The sequence below is a fragment of the Salmo salar genome, chromosome ssa03 (assembly GCF_905237065.1).
Source record: "Salmo salar chromosome ssa03, Ssal_v3.1, whole genome shotgun sequence".
Lineage (NCBI taxonomy): Eukaryota > Metazoa > Chordata > Actinopteri > Salmoniformes > Salmonidae > Salmo > Salmo salar.
The window spans coordinates 60,804,761-60,824,470 of NC_059444.1; the positions used below are offsets into that span (position 1 = coordinate 60,804,761).

The 19,710-nt window shown below is 45.1% G+C and overlaps 1 protein-coding gene across 2 annotated transcripts in view; it reads right to left on the reverse strand.

The window, feature by feature from the left end:
• The window catches only part of LOC106601024 (inactive phospholipase C-like protein 2), an 80,537-nt gene that overhangs the window by 35,256 nt on the left and 25,571 nt on the right, over positions 1 to 19,710 (reverse strand). Inside the window, exon 1 of one of the 2 annotated variants that reach the window (XM_014192877.2) lies at positions 149 to 266. The exons of the other annotated variant lie outside the window; for it this stretch is intronic. The gene's annotated coding sequence lies outside the window, so the exon portion shown is untranslated. Of the gene's footprint in view, positions 1 to 148; positions 267 to 19,710 lie in introns of those variants that run through there. 2 annotated transcript variants of the gene reach the window in all.

Below are 19,710 nucleotides of genomic sequence, written 5' to 3' on the forward strand. Positions count from 1 at the left end.
TAGACCCATGCACAATGCACATACCAATAAACCCATCCATGCATCTCTCTCCCCCTCTCTGTCTGTTTCCCTCTCTCTGTCGCTCTCTCACCCTTTCCATTCTCCACTTTCCCCCCTCTCCCTTTACCCCTTCACTTCATGTTCTCACCCCTTCCTCCAGGCGGTTTCCTGGCAGAGATGTCAGTTAGTCCCATCCCCGTTCTGGTGGTCAGCTCAGCTGCAGGCCAACTTGGCCCAATCTCGCCTCCCTCACTTGTTGCTGCTGTCACTGGAGTGACGGGGGTATTTTGGTAACCATGTGTGAAGGCGGCTGAGCGCCCCCAGCGGGGTCAGGGTGGGTGGGTGGTAGGGGGGTTTATGACTGGGCCTGATGGAGGGGTGACGCTGATGGGGACAGGCAGGCTGTGAGACAGGCCCCATCGTCCTGTGAAGGGCAGTGTCACACCCGTTCTCCTCACATCAACCCTGTCTGTCTGTCTGTCTGTCTGTCTGTCTGTCTGTCACACGCTCGTCTGACTACCCCTTAAACAGATCCGACTCTCCCACTACAGCATGGCTACACAGGGCTGCTCAGAGAGAGAGGCAGTAGAGCTGCACACTGCTCTTACATACACAAACAAACACCTCACACTCAAATAACACACATCTCTACACAGGACAGATAAGGCTGCTGCCACATACCAGTGCACAGACCTGTAGAGTGTGAAAGCCAACAGTGTGTTTTGCTGTGCTGAATCCACAGCGTTGAATAGGACAGTGATGACTGCGTCCCCTTAGGGATGGTTCTCTCTTCCTGTGGGACTTTGACATACTGCTCCATTCACTACGCCACTGCACCGGCAGGCCTGTCTGGGTTGCTTAGTACTAGAGCAAACGACTCTGCTAAAGTCCTTGTACTACATCCTCTGCAACAAGTAGAATGTCATGAAGAACTCCATGGAATTCTAGCTGGATCCATGAATAACACGCACCACAGGGCCGTGGGGGAAAGGGAAGAAAAGCGGAACAGAGGAGAGAGGATGACGTCATCGTTCTCTATCTCTCCAAACACACAGTGACTCATGGGGGAGATGAGCAGAGGAAGGGATCAGAGCACGAAAGCCTACACACAGACACACACAATGGGACAAGCAGTCACGGCTCCGGTATACAGTCCTGCATACATACAGTACATACAGGCAGAGGAGCCAGACAGCCATAAGCCTGGTGGATTTGACAGGCCAGCGCGGCCGGTGAGGTGAGCCCTGCAGCTTGTCCCAGCACCGTGACAGGTCATCGGGGGTTAGACTCCACTGATCTGGTATTACCACACCATGCAGGCATTACCCAACCTCCCCTTTCCCTCATCACCATCACACACTGGGTGATACATGAATCCAGCTACAGCCTGTGCTAAGCACACATCACTCACCTTTTACAAGGGTAAAACGCAACAGAGAGCAGGAAAGATGTGGAAAGAGAGGGGCGAGGAGAGAGAGAGAGGAAGAGCGCGATTCACACAGCCAGTGTCAACATTCTGGTATTTGTTACGCTAATCTCTCACATGATGGCAGTTTAGAGTCTCACATGGTGAGTTTGAATCTCACCCACGCAGAAGTTGTTCATGAGAAAATCTTGTCTTAACAGAATCTCAGCAAGCCAGTCTGAGGAAATGACACTCGGTGAAGTCATCCAAACCCACAACTCAGCAGCATTGTTCCAGTTTTAACAGACATACACTACCGCTCAAAAGTTTGGGGCCACTTAGAAATGTCCTTGTTTTGCAAAATGATAGTCAAGACGCTGACAAGTGTCACGCCCTGACCAGGTGAACTCGGGTATTTTGGGTCAGGGTGTGTCATGTTGGGTATTTTTCCTTGGTTTGTTTTCTATGTTTGCGGTATAGCCTTGTGTTAGCTCTATCTGGTTTATTTCTATGTTGGGTTCTGTCGATTCCCAATCAGAGACAGCTGTCGCTAGTTGTCTCTGATTGGGATCACATTTAAGTTCCTTTTTCCCCCACGCTGTTTGTGGGGTGTTGCCTCTTGTGTTTGAGCAGTTAACGTATCGGCATTTTCTTGATTTTGTGTACGTGTTTATTTCAGTGTAAAGAATAAACATGTGTTCGCTCCCAGCTGCGTTTTGGTCCGCTTCCTCGTCACCCGACGACGATCGTTACAACAAGGTTATAAATAAGGATTTTTAATTGAAATAATAATTGTGTCCTTCAAACTTTGCTTTCGTCAAAGAATCCTCAATTTGTAGCAATTACGGCCTTGCAGACCTTTGGCATTCTAGTTGTCAATTTGTCGAGGTAATCTGAAGAGATTTCACCCCATGCTTCCTGAAGCACCTCCCACAAGTTGGATTGGCTTGATGGGCACTTCTTACGTACCATACGGTCAAGCTGCTCCCACAACAGCTCAATAGGGTTGAGATCCAGTGACTGTGCTGGTCACTCCATTATAGACAGAATACCAGCTGACTGCTTCTTCCCTAAATAGTTATTGCATAGTTTGGAGCTGTGCTTTGGGTCATTGTTCTGTTTTAGGATGAAATTGGCTCCAATTAAGTGCCGTTCACTAGGGTATCGCATGGCGTTGCAAAATGGAGTGATAGCCTTCCTTCTTCAAGATCCCTTTTACCCTGTACAAATCTCCCACTTTACCACCACCAAAGCACCCCCAGACTAGAGGTCGACCGATTACGATTTTTCAACGCCGATACGATACCGATTATTGCAGGACCAAAAAAGCCGCTGCCGATTAATCGGCTGATTTTTATATATATTTGAAATAATGACAATTACAACAATACTGAATGAACAATGAACCCTCTATACCATTTGTATTTCATATACCTTTGACTATTGGATGTTCTAATAGGCACTTTAGTATTGCCAGCCTAATCTCAGGAGTTGATAGGCTTGAAGTCATAAACAGCGCTGTGATCAAACATTGCTAAGAGCTGCTGGCAAACGCAGTAAAGTTTGAATGAATGCTTACGAGCCTGCTGCTGCCTACCATCGCTCAGTCAGACTGCTCTATCAAATATCAAATCATAGACTTAATTATAATATAATAAACACAGAAATACAAGCCTCTGGTCATTAATATGGTCAAATCTGGAAACTATCATTTCGAAAACAAAACGTTTATTCTTTCAGTGAAATACAGAACCATTCTGTATTTTATCAAACGGGTGGCAACTCTAAGTCTAAATATTGCTGTTACATTGCACAACCTTCAATGTTATGTCATAATTATGTAAAAATCTGCCAAATTAGTTCCCAACGAGCCAGGCGGCCCAAACTGTTGCATATACCCTGACTCTGCGTGCAATGAACGCAAGAGAAGTGACACAATTTCCCTAGTTAATATTGCCTGCTAACATGAATTTCTTTGAACTAAATATGCAGGTTTAAAAAAGATACTTCTGTGTATTGATTTTAAGAAAGGCAAAATATGTTTATGGTTAGGTACTTTCGTGTAACAATTGTGCTTTTTTCGCGAATGTGCTTTTGTTAAATCATCACCTGTTTGGCGAAGTAGGCTGTGATTCGATGATAAATTAACAGGCACCGCATTGATTATATGCAACGCAGGACAAGCTAGTTAACCTAGTAATATCATCAACTATGTGTAGTTAACTAGTGATTATGTGAAGATTGATTGTTTTTTATAAGATAAGTTTAATGCTAGCTAGCAACTTACCTTGGCCCTTTGCTGCAGTTGCGTAACAGGTGGTCAGCCTGCCACGCAGTTTCCTTGTGGAATGCAATGTAATCGGCCATAATCGGCATCCAAAAATGCTGATTACCGATTGTTATGAAAACGTGAAATCGGCCCTAATTAAATCGGCCATGCCTCAAACCTCAAACTTAGATTCGTCTGTCCATAACACTTTTTTCCAATCTTCCTCTGTCCAGTGTCTGTGTTCTTTTGCCCATCTTAATCTTTCCATTTTATTGGCCAGTCTGTGATATGGCTTTTTCTTTGCAACTCTGCCTAGAAGGCCAGATCCCGGAGTCGCCTCATCACTGTTGACGTTGAGACTGGTGTTTTGCGGGTACTATTTAATGAAGCTGCCAGTTGAGGACTTGTGAGGCGTCTGTTTCTCAAACTAGACACTAATGTACTTGTCCTCTTGCTCAGTTGCGCACCGGGACCTCACTCCTCTTTCTATTCTGGTTAGTGCCAGTTTGCGCTGTTCTGTGAAGGGAGTAGTACACACTCACATGGACTAGCCTTCATTTCTCAGAACAAGAATAGACTGACGAGTTTCAGAAGAAAGTTCTTTGTTTCTGGCCATTTTGAACCTGTAATCGAACCCACAAATGCTGATGCTCCAGATACTCAACTAGTCTGAAGAAGGCCTTCCAGTTTTATTGCTTCTTTAATCATAACAACAGTTTTCAGTTGTGCTAACATAATTGAAAAAGGGTTTTCTAATGATCAATTAGCCTTTTAAAATTATAAACTTGGATTGGAACACAGGAGTGATGGTTGCTGATAATGGGCCTCTGTAAGCCTATGTAGATACTCCATTTAAAAAAATCTACAGTTTCCAGCTACAATAGTCATTTACAACATTAACTATGTCTACACTGAATTTCTGATCAATTTGATGTTATTTTAAAAATGGACAATAAATGTGCTTTTCTTTCAAATACAAGGACATTTCTAAGTGACCCCAAACTTTTGAACGGTAGTGTAGCTAATAGCTAAATCCCACTCAGCAAGTAGTTCACTAATGCAGTGTGTGTGTGTGTGCGCGTGCATTCGTGCCTACAGTATATTAAATGAGCATATCCTACTCTGGTATGCTCTGAGCTTTTTTTTTCTTTCTGTCTGAAGGTATTTGTGTGTGTGTGTGTGTGTGTGTGTGTGTGTGTGTGTGTGTGTGTGTGTGTGTGTGTGTGTGTGTGTGTGTGTGTGTGCTCGCTCTACTATGGATGTGCCCTGAAACCTAAAACCAATACAGTATGTGTTAAGGCTCTTTCCATTTCTTCTCTAGTAATGACTGGAAACTCTCTGGAGAACTTTCAACAAGCCTAACTGCACCAAACTATCCATTAATTACAGGGCCACAGAGAGGCTAGCTGGTCAATGGTATTGAACCCGTATACCAAAAGTAATAACAGGAGAGAGACTTATAGGCTGTTCTAAATAAACCAGTTCCAACACAATATGTAAAAGCAGTGTTTATTTTTACTGTCCGTCATGAAACCCTTCGATACATGTAACCTGCTGACAGTAAGGCCGCTGGTGGAGGCTGGAGGGTCGTTCATCATACCCCCCCCCTTTCTGAATATGGGGAGGGAGGGAGCAGCTCTCCTCTCCTGTATTTCATCTGTCTCATTTCCCTGTTGATTGCCTCTCCTCTACCTCTCTTCTCTCATTCTCTCCATCCAGCCCCATGCATCTCCGATGGGGCCAATTATCTAGTCTTGTACATTACTATTTCAGCCCTGTGACAGGTAGAGGAACTGAAGGGGGAGGGGCGTACGCCCTCTGAGGGTGACACAGGGTGGAGGGAAGATGGAGGTGAGAGAGGGGTGTAAGATGGAGGGGGGTTGGAGGGTGGTAAGACAGAGGGGTTGACATGGGTGGGGCGGCGTTTCCTGTCTCATCTCTTGGAGGTTAGAGAATGCTCTTTGAACCATAATGTTTTAAATCACACCTCCTAGATGTTCTAAGAAACATTGTATCTCTGTGGATTAGGTTAGGTAAGTGTTCCTGTCGCCTGCGCCGCATTGTCTCACACTGTCATATTGTCTCTCTCTGTTGAATCACATTCTTAATGCTTAGAAGGTACATTTTCTCTTTTAAGATATTTCCCACTGTGTGTGTGTGGTTTGGTTTTACTATCCTTGTGGGGACCAGAAGTCCTCACAAGGATAGTAAACAAGGAAAAGTTGAACAAGTGGGGACATTTTGCCAGTCCCCACAAGGAAAAAGGCTATTTTAAGCATAGTGGTTAGGTTTAGGGTTGCAATTAGGGTTAGGGTAGAATTAGAGTTCGGGGTTAGGTTTAGGGTTAGGGTAGGATTAGAGTTCTGGGTTAGGTTTAGGGTTAGGAGTTATGTGTATGACCTCTTGCACTGTACGATCTGCCTTGATGTGAGCATTTTCTGAAGCTCACTTAATCTGCTCATCTTTGGTATCTGCCGATCCACCATGTCCCATCACCTCTGAATATCTCTCCTTAGTTGATCACAACAACCCACCCAACAATACCACTGCTCCTGTGTGTGCCATTACACTTTATTGGTGGACCAGTGGAGATATTTCCAATTCAACATGTTCATTTCATTTAAAAAAAAAATGGAATAGTAACATGAAAGCCTTCCAGTCATATTCCAGTCATGTTTGTCATTGTCACATTTTCCTACAGTGAGATGTTTGATTGGGTTTTACATGAATGGTTGTTTGCCCAGTTCCATACTGATGACTTCTGATGAAGGAGGTGTAATTGTTGACATAATGCATAATGCAACTCATAATGAATCGCCTTAGAGAGAGAGAAAGAAAGAGAGAGCGAGAACGAGAGAGAGAGAAAGAGCGAGAGAAAAAGAGAGAGAGAGGTAAAGGAATGTGTGTGAGTGTGAGTGAGTGAGGATAAAGAGAGAAAGAGAGTGAGAGAAAGAGAGCGAGAAAGAGAGAGAGAGAGGTAAAGGAATGTGTGTGAGTGTGAGTGAGTGAGGATAAAGAGAGAAAGAGAGTGAGAGAAAGAGAGCGAGAAAGAGAGAGAGAGAGGTAAAGGAATGTGTGTGAGTGTGAGTGAGTGAGGATAAAGAGAGAAAGAGAGTGAGAGAAAGAGAGCGAGAAAGGGAGAGAGAGAGGTAAAGGAATGTGTGTGAGTGTGAGTGAGTGAGGATAAAGAGAGAGAGAGAAAGAGAGCGAGAAAGAGAGAGAGAGAGAGGTAAAGGAATGTGTGTGAGTGAGGATAGCCTACTGTTGACAGGACTTCCATACTGCCTCCTCTTTTTCCTCTCTGTGTTTATTGTAGTCATTCTAGATTTACAGGAATATTACTGCTACTCACTTTTTTTTCTTTTTTTTTTTACAAACTTATGATATGGAATGTTGTAACTCCTAGGTCATATGACGGAACGTCAAGACTGCTGTTCCCTAAACGCCTCCAGCCTAATTTAAACACAGCAGCAACTGTTTACGACTGGACTAGGCCTATACCTCCAGAAACAACACACATATAGCCTGTAGCTGTGTGGTAAATGTTACGGGGAGAGCGAGAGTGAGCATCAGCTTGGTTTATCACAGACAGAGGGAACAGATGAATGGACAGTAGTGTGATTAAGAGGAAATATCATGCTGCCAGTCCTTTGTCACACATCTCCACGGCATTTAGTCCCACCTTGGAGATAAGGCTTTCATGCGATATGACAGACTGCCAGCAGATCAAAGACACACGGAGAGAATGGGAGCGAGAGGGGGGAGAGGGAGAAACAGACAGAAGGAGAACAGAGGACATAGGGAGACGGATTATATCAATGCAATCAAATACAAATGAACTGGTTCCCCCCGCTACCCAGCCCTGAAACTTCAACCGTTGTTGGAGTGTGAGACTGTGAGCTTCAGCATATGAAGGTTCTCTGGCTATAAATAAATGCATTATAGGACAGAGCGAGAGGCCGGTACGTTTTCCTCAAGCTAGTTGGCCTCTCCTCTCTTCGGCGCCCTGAATACCTCAGCCCATCGCTGCGGCGGCTGTGGTAACCTTGGCTGCAGTCTGCAATGCAGCTGAAGGGGGAAGAGAGGTGCCCCTTCCTGTTTGATTGTCGCCTGAGAGTTGTACAGCTGCTGCAGTGCACCTCCACTCCACCCCCCCATCTTTCTCCTTGCCTTTAACTCCCCATCTGGGGAGGGGGAGGAAGGCAGGAGGGGAATCCTGTACTGTTCACACGCAGACAGTGCGCACACACACACACACACACACACACACACACACACACACACACACACACACCCCATCTAGTTTCTCCAACATCTCGTTTTTCGAGGTCATCATTGATATCCTGAATCCATGCATACAATTACTACAACATGACATACACTCAATTCAGTCCGGCAATCTATTCTAGACCTCCACATTAGAAAACCCTTTTGCAATTATGTTAGCACAGCTGAAAACTGTTGTTCTGATTAAAGAAGCAATAAAACTGGCCTTCTTTAGACTAGTTGAGTATCTGGAGCATCAGCCAGAAACAAAGACTTTCTTCTGAAACTCATCAGTCTATTCTTGTTCTGAGAAATGAAGGCTATTCCATGCAAGAAATTGCCAAGAAACTGTACTACTCCCTTCACAGAACAGTGCAAACTGTCTCTAACCAGAATAGAAAGAGGAGTGGGAGGCCCCGGTGCACAACTGAACAAGAAGTAAATTAGAGTCTCTAGTTTGAGAAATAGACGCCTCACAAGTCCTCAACTGGCAGCTTCATTAAATAGTACCCGCAAAACACCAGTCTCAACGTCAACAGTGAAGAGGCAACTCTGGGATGCTGGCCTCCTAGTTTTATTGCTTCTTGAGTTTCAGAAGAAAGTTATTTGTTTCTGGCCATTTTGAACCTGTAATCGAACCCACAAATGCTGATGCTCCAGATACTCAACTAGTCTGAAGAAGGCCTTCCAGTTTTATTGCTTATTTAATCAGAACAACAGTTTTCAGCTGTGCTAACATAATTGCAAAAGGGTTTTCTAATGATCAATTATCCTTTTAAAATGATAAACTTGGATTAGCTAACACAACGTGCCATTGGAACACAGGAGTGATATTTGCTGATAATGGGCCCCTGTATGCCTATGTAGATATTCCATTAAAAAGAATCTGCCATTTCCAGCTACAATAGTCATTTACAACATTAACAATGTCTACACTGTATTTCTGATCAATTTGATGTTATTTTAATGGACACATTTTTTTTGCTTTCCTTTCAAAAACAAGGACATTTCTAAGTGACTCCAAACTTTTGAATAGTTGTGTACATGCATTCATAAACACACACCAGGCAGCAAACATGTACACATACACACAGCCAGAGGGAGGGGGGGTCTAATTGGCTGCTGTTCAGTAGAGCTTAGTCACCTGAGTAGGAGTTGAGGAGGGAGTGGTAGAAGGCCAGGCAGATTACTACACAATGAGAAAGAAGTTTTTGTAAAAAATAAAAAATAAATAAAACTCTCTCTCTCTCTCTGTATTTGGCTAAATAAAAATATGTCTCAGAGGGCTTTTGATGAACGATGCGTTTTCTCTCTGACACATTCCACGCCCGCGAGGCGCGTGGCCGTGAAGCCCACTCAACTCTATAAATAATCCCCAGCAGCCTGCTCCTCTCCTGGGCTCCTTTCCTTCTGTCTCTGTCTCCCTGAGAGGCCTGGAGATCCAGCAGCCCTTCGCTCTCATTGTTCCTGCCTTCTCCAGAGAAAAGAACTCACCCCAGATTCACTATCCAGGCAGGCAACATTTCTCTCTCTCTCTCTCTCTCTCTCTCTCCCTCTCTCTCTCCCTCCCTCTCTGTCCCTCTCTTTTCCCTCTTCCATAAACTGATCATTCATCAAAGCAATTTCTAAGGCCATATTTGGGGGCAGCGTTTTAGCTGATTATTTCTCAGTGCAGGTAAATGTTAATGGGCTATGGCTGACTTGGAGTGCCAGAGAGGAACTTGTAATAACATAGTATTTGCAGCCCAGGTCTGTGTTCAGAACAGGGAACGGGGAACAGGGAACGGGGAACAGGAAACGGGGAACAGGAAACGGGGAGGGGAGGTACTGTGGCTGTCTCATTGACTCTAGTTAACCAACATCGCCTGTTAACTCTTTTGATCTTCAACAATTAGAACAGCCTCTCCTTCATTGAAGTGAGATAATTCTGTCTTGATGAATTATATTAGCTTTGATACGATTTACAACTTCATTGCACAGTTCCTGTAAAGGAGACAAAATGTAGGCCATGGTTGAGCAGGAGGCTGGAGGACTCAAGGTGATGGGGGGCTGCAGCCTGCCCAGGAAGGGATCGACTGCAGCGGGGAGGGAGGAGGGATGTCAGGGTCAGGTCTGCTGATGGATGGAGAGAAGAGAAATCAGAGAGGAGACAGAGTGGAGCCAGCTATCCACCCATAGGGCCAGCCAGGGGGAACGCAGGGAAAGCGTGAGGGAGCGCACCCTATTTTTAGAGTTGCCACAGCATGTTCTTAAAACCACCCGTCTGGCATCTCTTCCTCTTCTCTTAAGGTCAGGATTCCCTCCGAGACTTCTGGACAGAGAGCGGGAGTGGGGGGGAGATGAAAGCAGAGAAGCCGGGAAAAGCTTTAAGAACACAAGCTGACACCTCAGCCCCCCATGTCACCTGACCCACTTTCACTGCGTGGCAACCTGATTCCCCTGGTATGTAAGGACACAAAGCAGTGGATTGTGGGACTGGTAGGAGGCTGAGACTGAGGCTGGGGATGAGGCTTGGGCTGGAGCTGAGGCCAGGTGAGGGCAGCCTTGTGGCCTGTGCGTGTCTGCAGGGTGTTAGGAGGTGTAGAGGGCTATTATCTCCTCAGGCTCAGAGCAGAGAGAGGTTCCCTGCAGCAGGGTCAGGGACATCACACTGAGTGGTGTTATTGACTACCATCACATTCATTGATTCTTGGAAAAGAGCACTGAGTGACACGGGAGAGGGACAAACGAGAGACAGAGACAGAGTGAAAAGTGAAAATCTGTGTTGGAAGGAGAGGCTGCCAAAGTGTGTTTGACAAAACAACAAACGTTTACTTGAAATTTGGTCTAAGTGCCTTCTACGGTAGGTAGCCTAGCGGTTAAGAGCGGGCCAGTAACCGAAAGGTCGCTAGTTCAAATCCCCAAGCCTACTAGGTGAAAAAAATCTGTTGAAGTGCCCTTGAGCAAGGCACTTAACCCTAATTGCTCCTGTAAGTCGCTCTAGATAAGAGCGTCTGCTAAATGACTCAAATGTAAGGTTTGAGCGTCAGGAGAGAGTTTTCAAGGCCAAAGCAACTGATGTCCCACGAATGTCCGTAAATACAGGAGCGCTCTTTATCCTATGACATTGGCTGAGACTGTGTTCATATGAATGGGACATAATTCAGCACAGCCTGAACCTGTATTGAAACTCAAGGTAAGTGTGAGGGTGTAGGAGGCCTGAGGAGATTTGCATCCTCCATCATTTCACCAGTCTATGGAAGCTATATCCTTAATTTATTTATTTACACAATGTACCTCAACCAAGGCTGCGCTCTCATTTTCTCCCCTTCTACAGGTCCAGGTATTGGATATGACTACACTTATAGAAAATAAGATGCTATCTAGAACCTAAAAGGGTTCTTTGGCTGTCCCCGTTTTGGTTCCATGTAGAACCCTTTCCACAGAGGGTTCTACATCGAAACCAAAAGGGTTCTACCTGTAACCAAAAAGGGTTCTACCTGTAACCAAAAAGGGTTCTCCTATGGGGACAGAGGAAGAACCCTTTAGGAACAGTTTTTTTCCTAAGAGTGTACACAACCACTCAGTTTATTTTATGCATCACAACACCACTCTGCACCAAGGAGTTCCTCGGCAAACAAGCTGCTTTATTCAGTGTGATGAGGGAAAATCTATCTATTGTGCCACGTAAACAGCAGAGATAATGATCTGCCTTGGAATGAATCCTCCCAGGTCTGCTGTTTTCTCTGTCTCACTTTCTTTCTCTCTCTCCTTCTCTCTCATCATCATTTACTCCGCATTACATCTAGCTAGGGTTGGAAAGCCACTGGTAATTTTCCAAAGTTACTGGAATCTTCAGTAATTTTGGTAATTAACAGATAATCAATGGTAATCCATTATAACTTTGGTCATTTATACTTGAATACATTTTTTTAATTATTGAAATATAGTATTCATTTTGTATATCTATGTCCATATTGTCCATGAGTTTGTAGTGGATAAACCATACGGTTAAGAAAAATGTGCCTAATTACGTAATGAAAATAACCTCTAACCAACAAAGGCATTAGTTTCAATTAACTCTGCAACTCTTCCAACTATTGACTTTTTTCTACAACTGGCACCAGTTTGGTGCCAAAATATTGACATCAAATACATACTGACAGTCAAATAAATAAGTGTCAAAATATATAAAGGATATGTCATGCTAAAAACTTCATATTTAACACTAATGGTATTCACACTAAGTTGATGGTTTATATTTAGGATCATGTTTTACAGCTTTGTCATTCAATTTTCTATTTTAAATTCAGCTTATTTGATTATTTTATATATTTTATCCCCTAGACATCCTAACCTCTCACCATTACCAATAATAGCAATAATAACTTAGACACTTACCTTTTTGAGAAAAATATGTATTATTATTATTTGTTAAACAAAATCTCTTTCTCTAAGCAAATGCAATTGCAATTTCAACACCATTAAGTTTGCTGACGACAGGACGGTGGTAGGCCTGATCACCGACGACGATGGGAACGCCTACAGGGAGGAGGACTGTGACCTAGCTGTGTGGTGCCAGGACAACAACCTCTCTTCAACGTCAGCAAGACAAAGGAGCTGATCGTGGACTACAGGAAACGGAGGGCCGATCGACGGGGCTGTAGTGGAGCTGATCGTGGACTACAGGAAACGGAGGGCCGAGCACGCATCGATCGACGGGGCTGTAGCGGACCTGATCGTGGACTACAGGAAACGGAGGGCCGAGCACGCACCGATCGACGAGGCTGTAGCGGAGCTGATCGTGGACTACAGGAAACGGAGGGCCGATCGACGGGGCTGTAGTGGAGCTGATCGTGGACTACAGGAAACGGAGGGCCGAGCACGCACCGATCGACGAGGCTGTAGCGGAGCTGATCGTGGACTACAGGAAACGGAGGGCCGATCGACGGGGCTGTAGCGGAGCTGATCGTGGACTACAGGAAACGGAGGGCCGATCGACGGGGCTGTAGTGGAGCTGATCATGGACTACAGGAAACGGAGGGCCGAGCACGCATCGATAGACGGGGCTGTAGCGGAGCTGATCGTGGACTACAGGAAACGGAGGGCCGATCGACGGGGCTGTAGCGGAGCTGATCGTGGACTACAGGAAACGGAGGGCCGATCGACGGGGCTGTAGTGGAGCTGATCGTGGACTACAGGAAACGGAGGGCCGAGCACGCACCGATCGACGAGGCTGTAGCGGAGCTGATCGTGGACTACAGGAAACGGAGGGCCGATCGACGGGGCTGTAGCGGAGCTGATCGTGGACTACAGGAAACGGAGGGCCGATCGACGGGGCTGTAGTGGAGCTGATCGTGGACTACAGGAAACGGAGGGCCGAGCACGCACCGATCGACGAGGCTGTAGCGGAGCTGATCGTGGACTACAGGAAACGGAGGGCCGATCGACGGGGCTGTAGCGGAGCTGATCGTGGACTACAGGAAACGGAGGGCCGATCGACGGGGCTGTAGTGGAGCTGATCGTGGACTACAGGAAACGGAGGGCCGAGCACGCACCAATCGACGGGGCTGTAGCGGAGCTGATCGTGGACTACAGGAAACGGAGGGCCGAGCATGCACCGATCGACGGGGCTGTAGCGGAGCTGATCGTGGACTACAGGAAACTGAGGGCCGAGCAAGCACCGATCGACGGGGCTGTAGCGGAGCTGATCGTGGACTACAGGAAACGGAGGGCCGAGCACGCACCGATCGACGGGGCTGTAGTGGAGCTTCAAGTTTCTCGCTGTCCACATCACTGTCACAACGTCGACTGAAGGTGGCGCCTCTCCTCGTTCGGGCGGCGCTCGGCGGTCGTCGTCGCCGGCCTACTAGCTGCCACCGATCCTCTGTTCATTTTCTTTTGGTGGTTAGGTCTGGTTTAGGTTTGCACCTGTATTGTGTTAGTTCATTAGTGGGGGGGTTATTTAGTCTTTCTGTTTAGGTTTGGGTTTGTGCGTGATTGTTCTTTGTCTGGTTTGTTAGGCTGGGGTTAGGTATTTTTCCCTCTGCCTTTTGGTGTATGTAAGGCTGCGAGTTTTGGGCTGCGCCCCTACTCTGTTTTCGGGCTCGTTCTGTTCTTTGTATTGTTGCCCTGCCTTACCTGTTGTTGCCAGTTTTTGGATTTTGCCTATTAAACGTGGTTTGACGGACATTAGTCTCCTGCGCCTGACTTCACCCCTCCTAATTCCTTGAGTACCCTGACAATCACTAAGGAATTAACATGGTTCACACACACCAACACAGTCGTCAAGAAGGCATGACAACACCTGTTCCCCCTCAGTAGGCTTAAAAGATTTGGCCTGGGTCCTCAGATCCTCAAAAAGTTCTACAGCTGCACCATTGAGAGCATCTTGACTGGCTGCACCACCGTTTGGTATGGCAACTGCTTGGCATCCAACCGCAAGGCGCTACAGAGGGTAGTGCGTACGGCCCAGTACATCACTGGGGCTGAGCTCCCTGCCATCCAGGACCTCTATACCAGGCGGTGTCAGAGGAAGGCCCCAAAAAAGACTCCTGCCAACCTAGTCATAGACTGTTCTCTCTGCTACCGCACAGCAAGTGGTACCGACGCACAAAGTCTGGACCCGACAAGCTCCGGAACAGCGTCTACCCCAAAGCCATAAGACTGCTAATAGTTAATGAAATAGCTACCAGGACTATCTGCATTTTAATTCATCACATATGCTGCTGCTACTGCTTATGATCTATCCTGTAGCCTCATTGTGTATTTATTCCTTGTGATATTATCTTTCTATTATTTTTCAATTATTATGCAGCCCTATGTGCCACAGTAGATGTGACCCTGGTTGACTCAGCTAACAGGGGACTTCTCTACCGCCTGTTCAATTAGAATCATGACATAAAGCAGCCTGTCTCAACAGTTGTTTCATTACAACTAGTGCAAATGAAGCAGGAAGCACGTTAGAGTCAGGCTGCCTTGGGTTATTTACTAGACCTGTACCAAAACCAAAGTTGAAAAAGTTTCAATCATTTTAAAATAAATCCTTTAATAGCTGAATCTGTTCACTTCTCCAGAGATATCATTGAATGATATGCACAGCACAATCAAAAAGGGAGACACACAGGTACGCAAGCATCACATATGCAAACACACACACACACACCTTTTTATGCAGTGCCAAAAAGAGGAGGATAAAAAGAGAGGAGATAAGATGCAAAGTGGTTCCTCCAGTGTTATTCTGGCTCCTCTCCTGCAGTGCATGTGTAGCCTCATGCTGTGTGTTGGCAGGCAGACTAACAGCACAACCACCACAGCTGCTCTACAGTCCAGCTCAGCTGCTACATCACAGTGATGTTTATGGGAGGACCTGCCCGGGCTGGTCCCTCTCTACTCCCTGTCATTAGGGTTCTCCACGGGGGCGCTAACACTGCTGTTGCCTGGTGATAGCCGGGATTGAGGGACACCGTTGGCCCCCTACCCTACTCTACCCTGCCCTCCCTACCCCGCTCCAGCCCTGTCTCTCTCCTGTGGGCCTCAGACCGTTCCGTTTCCCTGCCTCCCTGACCACCACACCCTGTATGCATCACACCCTTGAGAGGAGTGTGTGTGAGAGAGAGAGCGAGAAGAGAGATGGGGAGAGAAAGAGAGAGAGCGGTACTGCAGTGAGAGAAAATGAAAGAGGCGGTTTGGAAAAGATAGGAGACAAAGATAAAGGAGGAAAAATTACTTAAAAATACGTGTGAACTTGAACCTACAATATTTCAAAAGCATGAATAAAAGGACACGCGCGCACACACACACACACACACACACACACACACACACACACACACACACACACTGCATTACTCATAGATCTCATGGGACCACATAAGGCATTTGTTTTGTTTGTTTCAAGAGGGAGAACAGTGTACAGTACTTGATGGCTTCAACAACGACAGGCTTTATTTGTGGAGGGTATGCTTTGAAAGACCACCCGTGTTATGTGTGTGTGGGTGTTCAACAGCGTGGAGGGTGGACCAGGAGCAGGGCCGCTGACGGGGGGGGAGGACGGCGGGACTGGGGGAGCGAGGGCGTAGGCAGGCACACACTCGGAACACAAACAAATCCTCATCACTACAAAGCATTATTAATCACATAAATTAACCATGTCACTCAAACTCCACATCCCTGATTGGAATATCTCTTAAATTAAAGCTCAACAACAGAGATATTGCTAGACTCAAAGATAAACATGTTTCCATTAATTATTCAACCAAAACTAATATGTGTGTTCAGTACTGAACAATTAAGAAACGTCTAAGTGAACAACAGAAATCAATAGTGTTTTGAGTGTAGGGAGCTCAGACTTGTTTTAGACAGTCTCTGCTTGGGAAATGAATGGTGTTTCCTCTGGCTTAGTGAACTCTCCAACCCGTACAGTACTTGTAGCAGCCTACACTCCACAGTCAGCATGTCTGTCTACTGCCTGCAGGGAGGGAATTCTACAGGCCCGGGGTCCTCTTTAATCCAGAAGAAATATCTGCAGTCATTTTCCCCCTCTTCATCCTGCAAATAGGCTGAAAGTCCCCTTGCGGCCCAGCAGAAATATTGTCATTTCGCTCTTCTTCCAATCAGCCATGTCTTCAGAAAGTAGCACTATATTCACTGGGAGTAAATACAGCCACCATCTCTTCTTCTTATCAATCTAGTGTGTTTAGGCTACTGGACCTTCTTTAATCATTGGGGCAGAGGAATTGGCAGCCCCTGTGTCATTTTGCCAATGTGGGGCTGTGTGTGATTTAGCACGCGCCACCGTGGCCATCACCCTGATTTACTAAAGTAATTATGGACAAGGGAAACGTCGTCCCAATACTGGCACAGGTAGGAGAGAACATTGCAGGGAGATGATAACGCCAGACAAACATTTCAAAAACGTTGGGAGGGATGATAAAAGGGGGGACAGAGAACAAGAGTCTCTCTCTCTCTCTCTCTCACTCTCTCACTCTCTCACAGGAAGGACAGAGAGGACACCCGAAGGATGAGATGGCATACTGAAGCGCATACTCTCACACACACAAACACACATGACTGAGCTAATCTGATCAAACACAAGGGAGAGAAAAAAGCAGCAATTGGTCTAATCCTGTAAGATTGTCTTCAGACAGCAGACGTATTAATGAGTCTGAGAGCACGCAGCAAGGGATTCACCTTCAACAGGAAAAACACAGTAAAACATCTCTGTATACAGTGGCCCAATACCCATACTTGAGTCCTGAACAGTAGGCCATTTGAATATAAGGAAAAAATCTAGTTTAATAGTATGCCACATTTTGAAAACCGAGTATACATTAAATGCCCGGATGTCAGACTCATTTCGGCTCTTCATCTAGTAGAATTCGATGCACACTTCTCCACAATGCATTGGAAGAGGTTGGCTGCGAGTGATAGGCCCTAGTTCTATTCAAAACAAGACTACTTAATTGGGAAGATGCCCAAAGCTTCTGCTGTGGTGTTTAAATGTGGCTAAGTAGTTTTTGTTCTCCTTTAACATTATCAAAATGTTTTCTCCCAAAATGGATTACTGTTTTCTCACTAAAAAGTGTTTCTTGGCCTTCATCAGAGCTTTAAAAATAAATAGTTAACCATCTTTTGATTTCTAAATGTGTCGACCTATTACATTTTTGTATTTATGCTTCAAGCCTTACAGGTCATTCTGATCTCAGTCCCAATGATCAGTGCTTTAGTTTATTATGCTGCTGTCCAGTGGTTCTGAATTTGATCAGTGTTTTAGTTTATTATGCTGCTGTCCAGTGGTTCTGAATTTGATCAGTGTTTTAGTTTATTATGCTGCTGTCCAGTGGTTCTGAATTTGATCAGTGTTTTAGTTTATTATGCTGCTGTCCAGTGGTTCTGAATTTGATCAGTGTTTTAGTTTATTATGCTGCTGTCCAGTGGTTCTGAATTTGATCAGTGTTTTAGTTTATTATGCTGCTGTCCAGTGGTTCTGAATTTGATCAGTGTTTTAGTTTATTATGCTGCTGTCCAGTGGTTCTGAATTGGCGATGCGCCTGACTGACCACGTTTTTATGTACAATAGCCTTTTGATTTGAACATTTGAAATGTTTTGATGTGTGTACTAGACTATTTGAATTTCATTCATATACTGTATGTTACAGCACTTTGGTTTCACTAATAAATATGTTGAAATGGAACCAAATTATCGGTTTCTGTCTTCAGTCCTTTTTAAATAGGATAGATGTGCTATCTGGTCCACTATGGTATGGGTCGAATGTGATAGTCTGCCTATAACCAGCCTGAGTAGACCTATAACTCCATTCCTATTCTATTCAGAGTTTAGAGAAATTCATTAAATTGTAAATGAGCTATTATAAGGCTGGTTATTAATGCGATGCATGTCTATTGAATATTGAAAAAAACCACCCACATAGGGCCCCTCCCTACCAACTCAGGCAATCTGGAGCCGCTACTGAGTTGCGGCCGTGGCATACTGCATACGTTTTACTAAACTTTACGTGCTAAATAGTATGTGATGTTGAGTACATAGTATGTGATGTTGAGTACATAGTATGTGATGATGAGTACATAGTATGTGATGATGAGTACATAGTATGTGATGATGAGTACATAGCTTGTGATGATGAGTAAATAGTATGTGATGATGAGGAAATAGTATGCAGTTTAAGTATGTTGTATGTAGTATGCTAATTTGGGTATTCGGACACGGCCAGCGAATCAGGCTGCACCACAGAGGACAAACTACAGACTCCTTTAGTCCAGTGTGCTTTCTAGCATACATTACCTTGTTCTCATTCAGTATTATCTCATTGGGCCGGCAGATTATTCCTAACCACATTACCTGACCAAGAAAAACTTCAGGCCACAGAGGAAAAAAAACTCACCCTCGTTCTAGACTATAACTGGTGGGGTTGCATGGTCAGGAAATCTCCTTACACCGTTTCAGAACCTTTAGGCAAACACCTGCTATAGCACCTTAACCTCTATCTCGAGTCTCACTTTACTTTGATGGGCTAAATGTCAATGTCTATCAAATGTCAGATGATTGCTTTTGAAACAAGATAACTATCAACTGCCGATTTGCTGGCATATGAGTGAATTCATACAGCGCTAATGACCTTTTTACGACTTAGCTCAGCGTAGCCACGTTCTGCTTTTCACTCATCAACCTGTCTCAGATAGATAGCAGGTAAATTATATGCTGACAAATGATACAGTGACAGGGAACGAGCTAAAAAAATTTTTATAATATTGGGAGGTGACACGGCAGTATTGAATTTCATTCTTATAAATAATAATGCGTTCTGTCACTGAAAGCGGTGAATTCTAAAACCATTTATCACAGACTAATAGAGTTTGGATACCGTTTTCAGATACCGTGCTGGCTGCCTGCCTGCACACCACGAGGTATAGCTGTTAGAGGCATAAAGCCTTCAGAGAATGCTAATCTGGCTCTGCCAGCTAAACTCTGGACTGTTTATTACAGTTAATTCAAAAGCAAATAAGCAACATTGTGCCATGGAGTTAATGAGATTTCGGTCATTACTTACTCAAGTAAGACGTGTGCAATGGCCATAGGGCCTGTTTCTGTAGCGTAAGGCAGCTCGATGTACAAGTATATCCACTGGACAGCCATTATTTATCCATTATAGTCAGCCATTATTTAGTCTGAATAAAGTCTGCCCTGTCATTGTGAGATCCCCCTGTCCCTAATACAGGGGTGTCCCCTTTCCCCAATATAATTTATAAATCACTGTCCTGACTCGAGCGG